The sequence below is a fragment of the Enhydra lutris genome, unplaced genomic scaffold (genome assembly GCF_002288905.1).
Source record: "Enhydra lutris kenyoni isolate GAN:26980312 unplaced genomic scaffold, ASM228890v2 scaffoldscaffold26, whole genome shotgun sequence".
In the NCBI taxonomy this organism is placed as follows: domain Eukaryota; kingdom Metazoa; phylum Chordata; class Mammalia; order Carnivora; family Mustelidae; genus Enhydra; species Enhydra lutris.
In genome coordinates, this window is record NW_019154110.1 from 2,356,332 (window position 1) to 2,369,019 (window position 12,688).

Below are 12,688 nucleotides of genomic sequence, written 5' to 3' on the forward strand. Positions count from 1 at the left end.
GGCTGCTAGCGCGCTGGGGCCGGGAGCCGGGGGTCGGGGGCCGGGGACCAGCGAGGGGCGCGAGGGGAGCACACGCGGGCCGGGGCCGCTGCCCGCCCGGCCGCCCTCCCTGCCGGCTGCCCGCGCGCGGTCCGGGTCCCACGGGCCGCCGCGCTCCCGGCCCCGCCCTCCGCCCCGCCTCGCCCCGCCTCTCCCGGCGCGCGGGGACCGACCCGCACAGGCTGAGCCGGGAGGCCAGGCGCCAGGGGCCGCTGCGCTCCCGCCGTGCGCCGCCCGAGTTCCACTCGGCGCTGACGCCCAGTCCGCCTCGCGCGGCCGATTCGGGAGCGCTGGGGACGCCGGGCGGGCTCCGCCGCGGGAGGGACAGGCACCCCAGCACCGTCGCCACCCCGCGCCCCGCTACAGGTGGACGCGGGACGCTGCTCGCACCAGGCTCCTCTTGGCGCCCTGGCCCCTGGCCCTGGCCGGGCAGGGCCCGGCGGGCGCTAGTGGGGAGCCCTGGCGGTTTGGAGAGCCAGAGTGGAGTCCCGGCCTGCGGAGGCCTGGGGAGCCGGCCGAACCCAGCGAGCAAACAACTGGAAATTATTAATAGTTAATGCGCCTCGTATGGCTCCAAACGCCTCTTGGCTCAGCCTTGCGGGCTGTGTCTCCAGCTCTCACTTCTGCCCCGGAGGAGAAGACCTACTCCGAGTATCCTCAGGGGACTCCAGGAGGGGGACCCGCATCCCTCCCTGGTCTGGCGGCTCAGCTGAACATGCTGTGACCACACCAGACGGGAAAATTCTGCAGTGGGCGCAGACTGGGACCTCGAAAGACACGAGCTCAGTAGACTGCCCAAGGGGCTCTAATAGGTGGGGGCCCTAGTTTTCATTCATAGGAGTTCCTTTCTAAAAACCAGATTGGGGGATTCCTCCTTTCTTTAGTTTGACAGAGAGACTCCATCTCAGTGGGAACTCGGTTCAGTAGCGCCAGCTGTAGAACTGGGCTATCCTCAAATCTAGGACTTTTGCTCCCAGAGGCCTTCATGATTTTCAGTAAATGCTGGAAGCTCCCACCCCCACCAGCCACTCTCCTTTGGGAGTTTCTGATGGGTGTTTAGCTCAGGGCTTGGAGCTGGAGCCGCACCCAGACCCAGTTGGCATGTGCCAGCCCTGAGAGGCTCTGTGTCCTGTGCGCACCCACCCCCCGACCCGCAGTCTACGTCCTGGCAAAAACAGGTCCCCGCGCTTGGGACCTGTTAAAGCCAGAATTCAGAGTGGGTCAATGTTAGAGTTTCTCCTGGCAAAGTTCAGCCCTCCTACCTTCCTCACTCATCATTTTGAAGTAACAGAAAAGGGAATTGACTTGGTCCAAATCACATAGCAGGTAGGAGGCCGCTTGCCTTGGATCATTCCCTTCCCTGGAAAATAAAACCTGGCACATGCCTGTGTACTGGGAGGTCGCTCATTCATTTAGGGCCTGTGAGACTGGATTACAAAGTCAACAGGGCACAGTCTTGGACCAGTGGTTAGTGCAAGGATGAACTGTTAGCAGTGGGCCTTAGAAGCTGGGCCAAGTACGCGGCCGTTCCCTCCTGCCCATGATAATCCCACCATCTGCACCTCCCAGGCTGCCTTCAACACGGGAGACCACGGGAGGAATGGGCGTGCTTCTTGGCGTTGTGGAAAGCGTGGTCTGTTGATTGTGGGAGGACCTGGCGCCCTGGAAGGAATTTGCCCCCCAGCATTCCCAGCTACATCCTAAGAACCCTTCAAGTAGAGGTTAGGCAGGGCTTTCTGAACCCAGAGGACGGTCCTCAGGCATCACCCAGGACAAATGCCAATGAGTTCCTGAAGCATAAGCCAATGGTCCAATCTGGCCTCCTTCTCCACAGAGGAAGCCAGCATTAATTCACACACAGAAAAAACTGTGGAGGGGCTTGAAGACGATTCCAGCCCCAGGTCTGGACACTGATGAAGAAGCAGCGTTGGAGACCCACCCAGATTCCCCGGAAACAGGTGCTCCCTCTGCATAAGCCGCACCAAACTCGGGTCTTCCACTGGCTCCCAGCCAATCCAAAGACAATGAGGAGGGATCCCAGGTTTGTACCCCCCTGTCAGACTGTCTATGAAGAGCTCAAGGGAAGTCCGAGCAGATTGGAAACCACATGGTGACCGAGGGGAAGGAGGGGAACGTCCTGCCCACTCTGGTGTCTCCACCAACTCACCGTTCCTGGTGGAGACAAGCAGAGATGCTCTCACCATCCAGCTTTGACCTGCCCATGTGTCCTGAGTGTGAGATCAGGGGGACATCCTCTGTCACTATGAGGGAGCCATGCCCCTCAGCCTGGAAGGCAGCTGTATCTGCTCTGCCCAAGCAATGAGCTCATAATGTGAGTTCGTATGGTCGTCCTTTGGAAGAGCTCCATGACCTGTGCTCATTGTTGTCCTCGTCTTATTCCCGATTGCTTTCCCAAGGATGCTTCTTCAAAAATCTCTAACCAGCGCTGGAGAAGGACAATGGGTCCCACCTTTACCCACCCCTGGTCAGCCTCTGAAGACAGGCCTTCTTTTGAGGGATTGCTGGGGCACACCTAGAAATCGGGGGTGGGGGGACTCCATGACACCAGACAAGACCGCAGAGCCTGTTGAAGAGTGGCCTCTTCTCCATGCTGGCGTTCCAAAGCTGGACAGGGCCATGGTCCCCCTGCCTGGGTCACAGAGACCGATGTCCTCACAGGACTTGGCTTCTGGCCTAAGGCCTTTCTCAGAGGCGTCTGAGGAACAAAAGATGCCGATCGATGATGCCAATCCTGCATTTTCCCTTTTTCTGCACTAAATTAAGCAGATGCCTGAATGGAGTTGAGTCAGACAAGCACAGGGCAGGATCTCCCCCCCACCCCGCCCGGCCCCCAACTGCCGCAGCTTATTGTTTTGGAACAGCTGGTCTTCAGTAAACCCAGCCAGACAGCAGATTAAGAACATCCAGGGGTCCAGCACGCTGGCTTGTGCCCCTTGCCCCGTGGCACCTTGTCATCCCAGCCCCTTGGGTCCCAGGGTTCTGGAATTCCTGATGCGGTGGATTTGCCTTACCGTGGAAGCAGGTCCTTCCTCTCCTTCATCTGCCCCCCATCAAGCCAAATGCTTTCCAAAAAATGAAACTTTTTTTCCGTATTTTAGGGCTAAGATGATAGTTTTCAAAGAACATCAAAAGTGACCTGCTGGATTCAATTAAAAGGAGGAGTTGAATTGGGGGCACCTGGGTGGCTCAGTCATTAAGCTTCTCTGCCTTCAGCTCAGGTCATGATCCCAGGGTCTTGGGCTCGAGCCCCGCATTGGCCTTCCTGGTCAGTGGGAAGCCCAGTTCTCCCTCTCCCACTCCCCCGCTTGTGTTTCCTCTCTCACTGTGTCTCTCTCTGTCAAACAAATAAATAAAATCTTTAAAAAAAAAAAAAAGGAGCTGAATTAAAAAGGGGATCCTTGGAAATGACACCGCTCGTGGGAGTGTGTGTGCACAGGCGTGGTGAGGTCAATTTCCAACCCTGAGCCCCTGGCGCTCACAAAGATAGCCGCCACCAGAGAGAGCCAAGGGATCCCAAGGTTCTGTCTTGGCGATTTGAGAGAGAAATGGGCCTGGGGGCACGGGTCAGCTCCTTCTCTGACCTTTCAACTGGGTGGAAAGCCCTCTGGCTCAGCCCAGCGGGCGACACTGAACCTAGAAGCTGAATGCGGATTGGGGTGGAGTCAGGCTGGTGTCCCCTGTGTGGGGATCCCCTTGACCCCAGACACAGACTCTATCCTCCTCTATCCTATTTGTTTGCTGAGAGCAATGCTCCCAAAAGCTCCCTAGTTACACAGAAAAGGGCCATGGCCTCTGCAAAATAAAACCCAGATGGGATTTTGCAGAGAGCTGGGGCACACGGCCTCCTTGGAGCGGCATCAATACACTTGCGCTCCTGGCTCCGTCCTGTGTATTCACACTGGACAAGGACTTGCAGCCTAGAAAAATCGCTCTGAGTTGAGCAATTGAAGTTAAGACCCTTGGCTCCTTGGTGGAAAGGAAGGGTAGAAGGGTGTGCTGTCACCATCCCTGGGGAACACACAGCAGGTCTGTGCGGTCACACTCCAGAGGACACAGGGAGACATCGTGGTGTTTCAGGACCACCCCGGGATTCGGGCTTGCCTGGGCAGTGAGGGGAGAGACAGTGAGTGGGAGCCCATGGAGGCGGCCAGTTGGCTCTACGGTGAGGATCTGAGCCACGGTGTCCCTTCCTGGGAGCTGTAGCCCCAGAGTGCATTCCTCTCCTCCCCCAAGTTCAAAGCTGAGTAGACGCAGGCAGGAGGCGGCTGTGGTTTGCAGCAATGTACAACTGGGAACTCTCCATACTTGCTGAAGACATTTACGTGCCTTTGAAGAAATGTTTTTCAGTTCTGAGTCTCAGCTGAAAATTAGCCAGGGGTGGGGGAAGAACGTGGGGTGAGAGGAGAGGGACCAAAGAAAAACTGCTTCTCATGTTTTCCCACGCCATATCCCTGCGTGGGGAGGGGCGCTAGCATTTTCCTGCCTCTTGCCCTGTGCTTTTGTGGGATGACCCCAACCCCTGACAGGTATTTCTGGAAATCTCTGAAGGTGTCTCTCATGTGCTCATAAGTAAATCTGGTCACATACATGAGAAGCCTGCCGTCAATTTTCTTTTTCCTGCCCCCTCACCACCCCTGCCTCTGGTTCTGCTAAGTTGTGTGACGGTGTCCCACGATGGTGACCCACCACGGTCCCCTGGCAGGCTGCCCTTGCTGAGACCACCATCGGATCCACCAGGCGCCTGGGAGACGTCATAGCCATGCCTTCGTGGGTACCGTGCCTTTGCCCCTCACCAGGCACTATCCAAAGCCCTGGGCGCTGCTGCCAACCCTGATGGTGGGGAGGTTAATTTGGAGGGTGGTCCTGGAGAAGCATGGCTTCCTTTTTGCCAGCTTCTCGTACTAGGATTAGAACTTGAACCCTGCAGGGCTAGGCCAAGGAACGAAGAGTAAAAGAAACACAACCAAAAAACCCCTTTGAATTCCAAATCCCTCCCCACTGAGCCAGGCCCAGCTTTCTGCCACTTCTCCTAGGACTTCTATAAGAGGCTCTCAGGTCCTGTATGGAAAGAGGCTGTCTGGACCTGGGGATGATGGGATACTCTACCGAGGCCGCAGCTGCAACTTCTGCTCCACCAGTACCATCAAATGTCACCCAAGTCCCATCTCAGTGCTTCGTTTTTGTGTTGTTGCTGTTTTAAACATTTTATTTATTTATTTGAGAATGAGCAAGAGAGAGCACGAGCAGGGGGGAGAAGGCGGGGGGGAGAAGCATACTCCCTGCTGAGCAGGGAGACCAACAAGGGGCTCTATCCCCGGACCCAGAGATTATGACCTGAGCCGAGGGCCGATGCTTAACCAACTAAGCCACCCAGGGCCCCTCAATGCCTTGTTTTTGAAGGCTGAAAGGTGGACCTGATATCCCACAGATATCAGCTAACCTGTTAGCATCAATGCTGTCTGCGTGGCACCCTCCTGGGGCCAGAGCTGCCAGGTCAGAAAAGGGGCCTTCTGCAGTTAGCGGGCTGTGTTGGAAGCAGGAATTTCTAGAATGTCAGGTATCATCATCTTCTACCCCCCAAGATATGCTTCTACCTAGGACACGATACCTGCCTGTCCTTCTGCACACTTGTAATCCAAAGAACAGGTAACATAAGCTAGGCCCAGGCCTCTCATCACACACGAACATTGAAAACTCTGGGCTCTGTGCTCCTAGTTGAAATACTATTTATGGCCTCATTCCACCAGAACACATTTTAGCTCTGCTCCCAAGGTTGATAGCTCTTACCAAAATCTGTTTTGAATTTGAGTGTCCGCTCTCCCACAAGACTCATTCATTCGACCAGCACCTACTGTATGAGAGGTAGAGAGCGTAGGAGCACAAAGAGAGCTCCACCCAGCTCGGGGAAAGAGGGAGGTGAGGCTTGGGGAAAGATTTCTGAAGGAAGTAGCACATGTGCTGATTTTAAAGCACCGAGGAAGAAATAGGCAGGCAAAGAAGAGAGGGGGAGAAGGCAGAGGAACAACAGGCCAAGGCTGGGAGCTCTGACAGTCTTTGCTTATGACTGAGGGGTAGACTGTGAAGCATCCTCTTTACCTAATGCCACCTGCTTCATGGTCAATCTTGGGAGCTTTTTGGTGGCCCCAGCCAGGAAGGCCTCAGGCTGCCTGAACTGTAGGGATAAAGGCCATTGTTGGAATCCAATAATGTTTCCTCAAGTTTGCCTAAGTCTTGGACTAGATCTTGAGACATCATGGCAGAGATCTGGTGGTCGTCCTTCTCTTCTGGCTTAGCTTCATTGGGTAGAGGGCACTGCAGACATGGCCAAGGCTCCAAGTTCAATCCCTTCTGGAGTCAGTTCCACGGCTGGACATGCGTCCTGCAGACCTGTTGCCCTGGTGATCAAGGGAAGCAAGAGGTAGGGTGGCTGGCTTCCAGCCATGCTCTTGGCTGGAAATGCCATGTCAAGTTCACGGTGACAAGCTCTTAATTCTCCTCTTCACTTGTGATGGGGTTGTTTCATGACTGTGTGCTCTGGCAGATGAGAGGATAATGTTCTTTTAATTTTTTTTAACAGGACTCAGTTGAGCTCATGTGCCTCCATATTCTCCCAATGGAGAACTGTATTGCTAACTCAGTTTAGTTTCCTATTTTCTAGAAATGACTAGTGGCTTTAGATAATCACTGTTCTTATTCTCTTTTGCCTGGTGGCATCTAGGAAGGCTTATTCTAACATGGTGACAGCAGGGGTGAGGTGGCTGGGATGAGGGCCTGGTCCATGGTCACCTTCCTACCTCTTTGGCCTCCACTAAGGAGAGCTTGTTTTGCTTGGCCATGGAAGGCTACTTTTCATAGCCATAAGCCACACTTGCAAGGGGTCTTCCAGTGAGCTGGCCCTTTCATTACCTCTGGGAACTCAGGCTGCTTGGGAGCCATTGCCTGACCGTGATGGGGTGTGAGGGGCTCTGTGGGGCACACCCTCCCCTAAGCCTGTCTGTCCAGACAACACCCTCAGACACTGTCTCTTCTCCCTCAGGCACTTTTTTTCTACCTCCTCCAGGCTCCTCTATGGGGCCTGAGTTCTCCTAGATTGATCAAAGCAAGCCAGGCAAATAGCTTCTAGATCAGTATTTCCCTCAAACTTAGTGAGGTGTCACTTATACACCCAGAGGGCTCAGCGCAGAGTGGTGGGGTTCTGGAATTCTTCTCAGTGGCCTTCAACCTCTAAGCCAAGTCATATTTCCTCTAGTTTTTCCTTTCCTGACAGTCAAAACCCTCTTTCTTTTAAAATGGAAAAAAATAGTTATGTCAAAATGCACTGTGATGATGGTGTGGCTTGTATGCCAAGTCTTCCAGAATTTTGGCTCTTGAAACATAAAGGTAGGGGCACCTGGCTGGCTCAGTTGGGAGAACATGCAACTCTTGATCTCCGGGTTGTGAGTTCAAGCCCTATGTAGAGATTACTTAAAAAAAATTTAGGGGTACGTGGGTGGCTTAGTCACCAAGTGTCTGCCTTCGGGTTGGGTCATGATCCCAGCGTCCTGGGATCGAGCCCTGCATCGGGCTCTGTTCAATGAAAAGCCTGTTTCTCCCTCTCCCACTCCCCCTGCTTGTATTCCCTCTTTTGCTCTGTCAAATAAATAAATAAAATCTTTAAAAAAATTTAAAGGTACACTTTTAGAATAAGAAAACCCAAACACAGTGCTATCCCAATACTCTTGCATGGACCTCCACGGCTTTCAAGACCTCTCAAGACTTTCCTCTCTACTCCAGAATCACAAAAATCTATGTAGTTCCGAAGCTAAGGATTTAAACTATGACGTCTCTGTATGTTCCCTCCCGAGGACAGTGCATATAGGACGCCCTGCCTGTGACTGGAGTGGTGGGGAGAGGAAGAGATAAAGAAGAAAAGAGGCTCAATTTAATATCAAACTATTACCTCTCTCATACACAAAGGATAACCTTTGCTTTCATGGGTGAACCAACAAAGCACATCCTCCGGGAGCCCTGACCACGAGGGAAGCCACAAGGCTCTTGCTTCCTAAGAAAGCTTCCTTGCTGCAAGATACAGGCCCGGTTGAGTCACATTTGGTTTTATGTAACGAAACCCAAAGGGGAACTTCTGCTTACCGAGTTTCTAGAGGCAGAGCTACAACTATATCCTCTAGATCGAGAAGCAGGAAAAAACATCTCGGGCCCGTGAGGTGGAGGGGCGGGGGGCACACATGCTGTTGATAAGAGCAAGCGTGAAACCATCTCTTTAGAGGATGTTTTGGTAAGGGCTAGCAAGATTTTTTTTTTTTTAAAGATTTTATTTATTTATTTGACAGAGAGAGATCACAAGCAGGCAGAGAGGCAGGTAGAGAGAGAGGAGGAAGCAGGCTCCCTGCTGAGCAGAGAGCCCGATGCGGGGCTCGATCCCAGGACCCTGAGATCATGACCTGAGCCGAAGGCAGCGGCTTAACCCACTGAGCCACCCAGGTGCCCCGCAAGATTTTTTTTTTAAGATTTTATTTATTTATGTATTTGTCAGAGAGAGAGAGAGAGAGAGAGAGAGCGCACAAGCAGGCAGAGGCAGAGGGAGAAGCAGGCTCCCCGCTGAGTAAGGAGCCCAATGTGGGACTTGATCCCAGGACCCCGGGATCATGACCTGAGCGGAAGGCAGTGGCTTAACCAACTGAGCCACCCAGGCATTCCAAGCTAGCAACATTTTAAATGTGCATTTTAAACGTGTCCTTTTAAATGCCAACAGAATAATTTTAGAAGAGTATCCTACAAAAAGTTGAGAATAAGTAAGCAAAGATACACACGTGGAGCTTCACTGATTTTTTTTAAAGATCTTATTTATTTGAGAGAGAGAGAGAGAAAGCACAAGAACGGAGAAGGTCAGGCGGAAAAGTAAACTCCCCACTGATCAGGGAACCTGATGTGGGGCTCAATCCTGGGACTCTGGGATCATGATCTGAGCTGAAGGCAGACGCTTAACTGACTTGAGCCACCCAGGTGCACAAGAAAATGTTTAGTGATCAAATAACCGTATTGGTTGACAAGGAGAGTTGTTAAGGGTGACCAAGGCTTTGAGACAGAGGAACAAGGAAAGGAAGGTGGTGCCATAGAGAAATGGGGCTGAGGTTATCTGGAGGTGTACCCATGTGCTAATGATGGGACATGCAAATAAGTGGGGTCAGCTGAGGGGGAAGGACACAAATGAAAAAGCTGAGAAACTTCAGAAGGCACAGCTGGTATTTACACATGGGATACATGTTCTCTGAAGGAGTGTGGAGTGCAAACTTTGGGGCTTCACCCCAGTCAAGGGTCAGGACAAGAAGAGTCAGGGAAGGACACCAAGAAGTATGGAAGCAGGAAAGCAAGGCATCGAAGGAGTTTAGGAGTTCCCAGGGGTGGGGAAGGACTCGTCAAACAAATGAAGAGTGCATGGAGAACGAAATTTAGCAAGAAGATCATCAGTGACCTTCCACAGAAGTTTCTGGAAACTAGCTGACTGGATGCTGAGTCAGAAGAAATGCATGTGAGGGACAGAGGCAGTGGCTGTACCTTCCATTTGAAATGATAACTAGAGCAACAGAAGTAGCACAGGGGCTGGGAGGGGGCACAGGATCACAGTGGGGATAAGCAAGTGACTGAAACTCTCAGGGCCTCCATTTTCCATCTGCAAAATGAAGGAATTTGACCCATGTTCTAAAACCAAATAAACTAACATACTATCTAGCACTGATGCTCCAGTTCAGGGCTTCCCAACTACAGACCTGGAACTAGCTCACACAGAGCAAAGACCCACACTGATGCCCCCCCCGCCCCAGCTCTGGGGCTGTTTGGGAGACACTCTGAAGCAGCCACAGTCCCCATGTCCATTGCCCCTGGCCCCAGCACCCTCTTCAGTTGAGTTGCCCCGGTGGGAGGGAACGGGAGCATACCACATTCTCATTTCCATGTTTCGAGTCCGGGGATGTTTGGGAAGCACGCATACACAGACATGGGATCACAGGCATCAAACGTGAGGCTCGTGGGGGTTTTGAAAGAAGGATGAGCTTCCCTTCAGATGGTGCTCAAGCTTCCTCCGCCCATTCCAGTGGCACTGTTTTGTTTTTAGAACACAGCTGCCTTGCACCAGGGGTTCCTTGCCCCCAATGGCCTTTCTCAAGGTGGCAAGGGTGAGCCCAGGAGGGGGACCGCTCAGCTGTGCTGTTGAACAGGGAGTGTGAACTTCAACTGAAATGGTGCTCTTTCCTGTCCAAAGGGGACACTGCTCCCCACCCCACTCACTCCACTCCAAGGTCAGAAAAGCCACATGCAGCAGTTACTAATGAGGTGAACAGCTTCTGGACTGACTTCTGGAGGAAATCCGTAGTTCTTCAGACATGTTCTGGGGGGCAAAGTAACTCCACGAAGGTGTGATTCTAACTTCCCCTTTAGAGTGCATATTTAAGGGGCACCTGGGTGGCTCAGTGGGTTAAGCGTCTGCCTTCAGCTCAGGTCATGATCCCAGGGTGCTGGGATCGAGCCCCGAATTGGGCTCCCTGCTCAGTGGGAAGCCTGTTTCTCCCTCTCCCACTTCCCCCTGCTTGTGTTCTCTCTTTCGCTGTTTCTCTCTCTGGCAAAGAAATAAATAAAATCTATTTTTTTTTTTTAAAGAGTGCATATTTAAAACCCACTCCAATAACTGAACATTCAGAACTCTAGTAACACCACACGCATCCTCAGATGTGTTCCAGGCGCAAATGTGTGATGATACAGACCCTTCGTGTGTGAATGGGAGCCGTCGGGGCTGCTCTCGTGTGCGCAGAGCTAGAGTCCTTGTCACGGCTGTGTAAGCGAAGAATATCTGGGATTGGAAGGAGGGCTGTTAAAATAAAACCGTTAGTTGCAAATTCTAAGCTGGATGAAATTAACATTTCTGTATCTGGTGCAACCAAAGCCAAACACAGAAATACACGACTGAATGCGGGGATTGGTGCACATAACCTTAGATTTCGAATGCTTTCTATTGGGACACTTGGGTGTCTCAGTTGGTTAAGTGTCTGCCTCAGCTCAGGTCCTGGGATCGAGTCCCACATTGGGCTCCCTGCTCAGTGGGGAGTCTGCTTCTCCCTCTGCCCCTCCCCCTGCTTGTGTTTTCTCTCTGACAAATAAATAGAATGTTTAAAAACAATAAAAAACTTCTATTTACAAACAATAAAATGCTTTCTAGTTAAAAATCATAATTTCAACATTCTCACGGATTTGCTTTGAAAGTTATTTGAACTCAGAAAATACATGCATAAAAATGGTTCTGTGTCGTAGAGCAAAAGTCCCATGTAAAACTGTCTCGTACACTAGAAAGCCGCAGGTGTAGCATGAGGAGCATGGGCAGACGGAGGCCGGAGTCCAGGCTGCATACCACCACCTACCAGCCACACAGCCTTGACAGCATTTGCCCTCCCGGCCCCCAGCTCCACGTCTATAAAATTGGAGCCGATCACACCTACTTCACAGGGATTTTGATCCCCTGAGACATTACCAGGTGTTCAGGACACAGTTGATCCTCAATCACTAGTTTCCGGATAACACTGGAATAGCACAGACCTCTCAGGCCCCTTTACAATCAAAGTTAGTATCTGCTTATACAGTAGCCGGGTGGCAACCCAACGCCCGGGGCTAGATCAGCTGGGCCCTCACCTAGATCAGTGCCCTCCTCTGACAACCGAGCCAGCCAGCTACCCTGCCAGCACTTGGAATCCTTTAAGAGCCGCCCCCGGACACAACAGTGTATGGGGTTGTGGGGTGTCTCTGTGTGAACTCATGCTTTCATTATACAATATTTGTTATTTTTCCATCTGTCTGCTAATGGCAGCCCAACCACGGGGCTTTCATTCGTGAAGAATTCTGTGGAATGTGGGCTCTCCAGCAGCTGGTCTGCTTCTCTTGTCCCTGAGAACTGCCTTCCTTCTCCAGTAGTGCAAAGCAAACAAGCACAAGAAGAGATAGAGTTTCTCTCCCCCATTTCACCTGGTACCCCTGAAAGTGGCAGCCCGCTTTGCAAATACTTGTCTTGGCCTCGGGAGTAAAGGGAAGTTTTTGGAGAAGCTGTTCTTAATTTCGCACTTTTGGAAAAATTACCCCAAACAGGAGGAGGCCCGGCAAGCATACAGATTCCATTTGATTACTGAGCAGAAGCTACCAGAGCCCTCAGATTAAGTGATAAACATTCCCAGGGGACAAAGCACCGAACCCTGTTTAACTTTATTATCGCTCTATCACTTACCACTCTCTGTATCAAAATCCCCAGAGGGAACTGAAAGCCCCGATTACAGGGATTCAGCTGGCCTTGAGAAAGGTCTAAACTTCTTTGAAAGGCAACTGTAAACTAAATAGCTGGTGATAAATAGCCTGTCCCAAGATATTCTTATGCAGTTTTTTTCGGTCATTGTAGGTGAGTGGGTGGTGGGGGGAGAAAGAGGGCAGGGGAGAGTTTTGTCCCTGCCTGCCATGAATGGCCAGTTGAAATCTGGTCTGTGGACACCAGACACCGTATCTGAAGAATTCGTTTGGAAGGCAGCCTTTGGCAAACCTAATTTGCATTCAGAGGAAACGTGCTGCATTTTCCACAACAGGCAGCCCAGCCAACAGG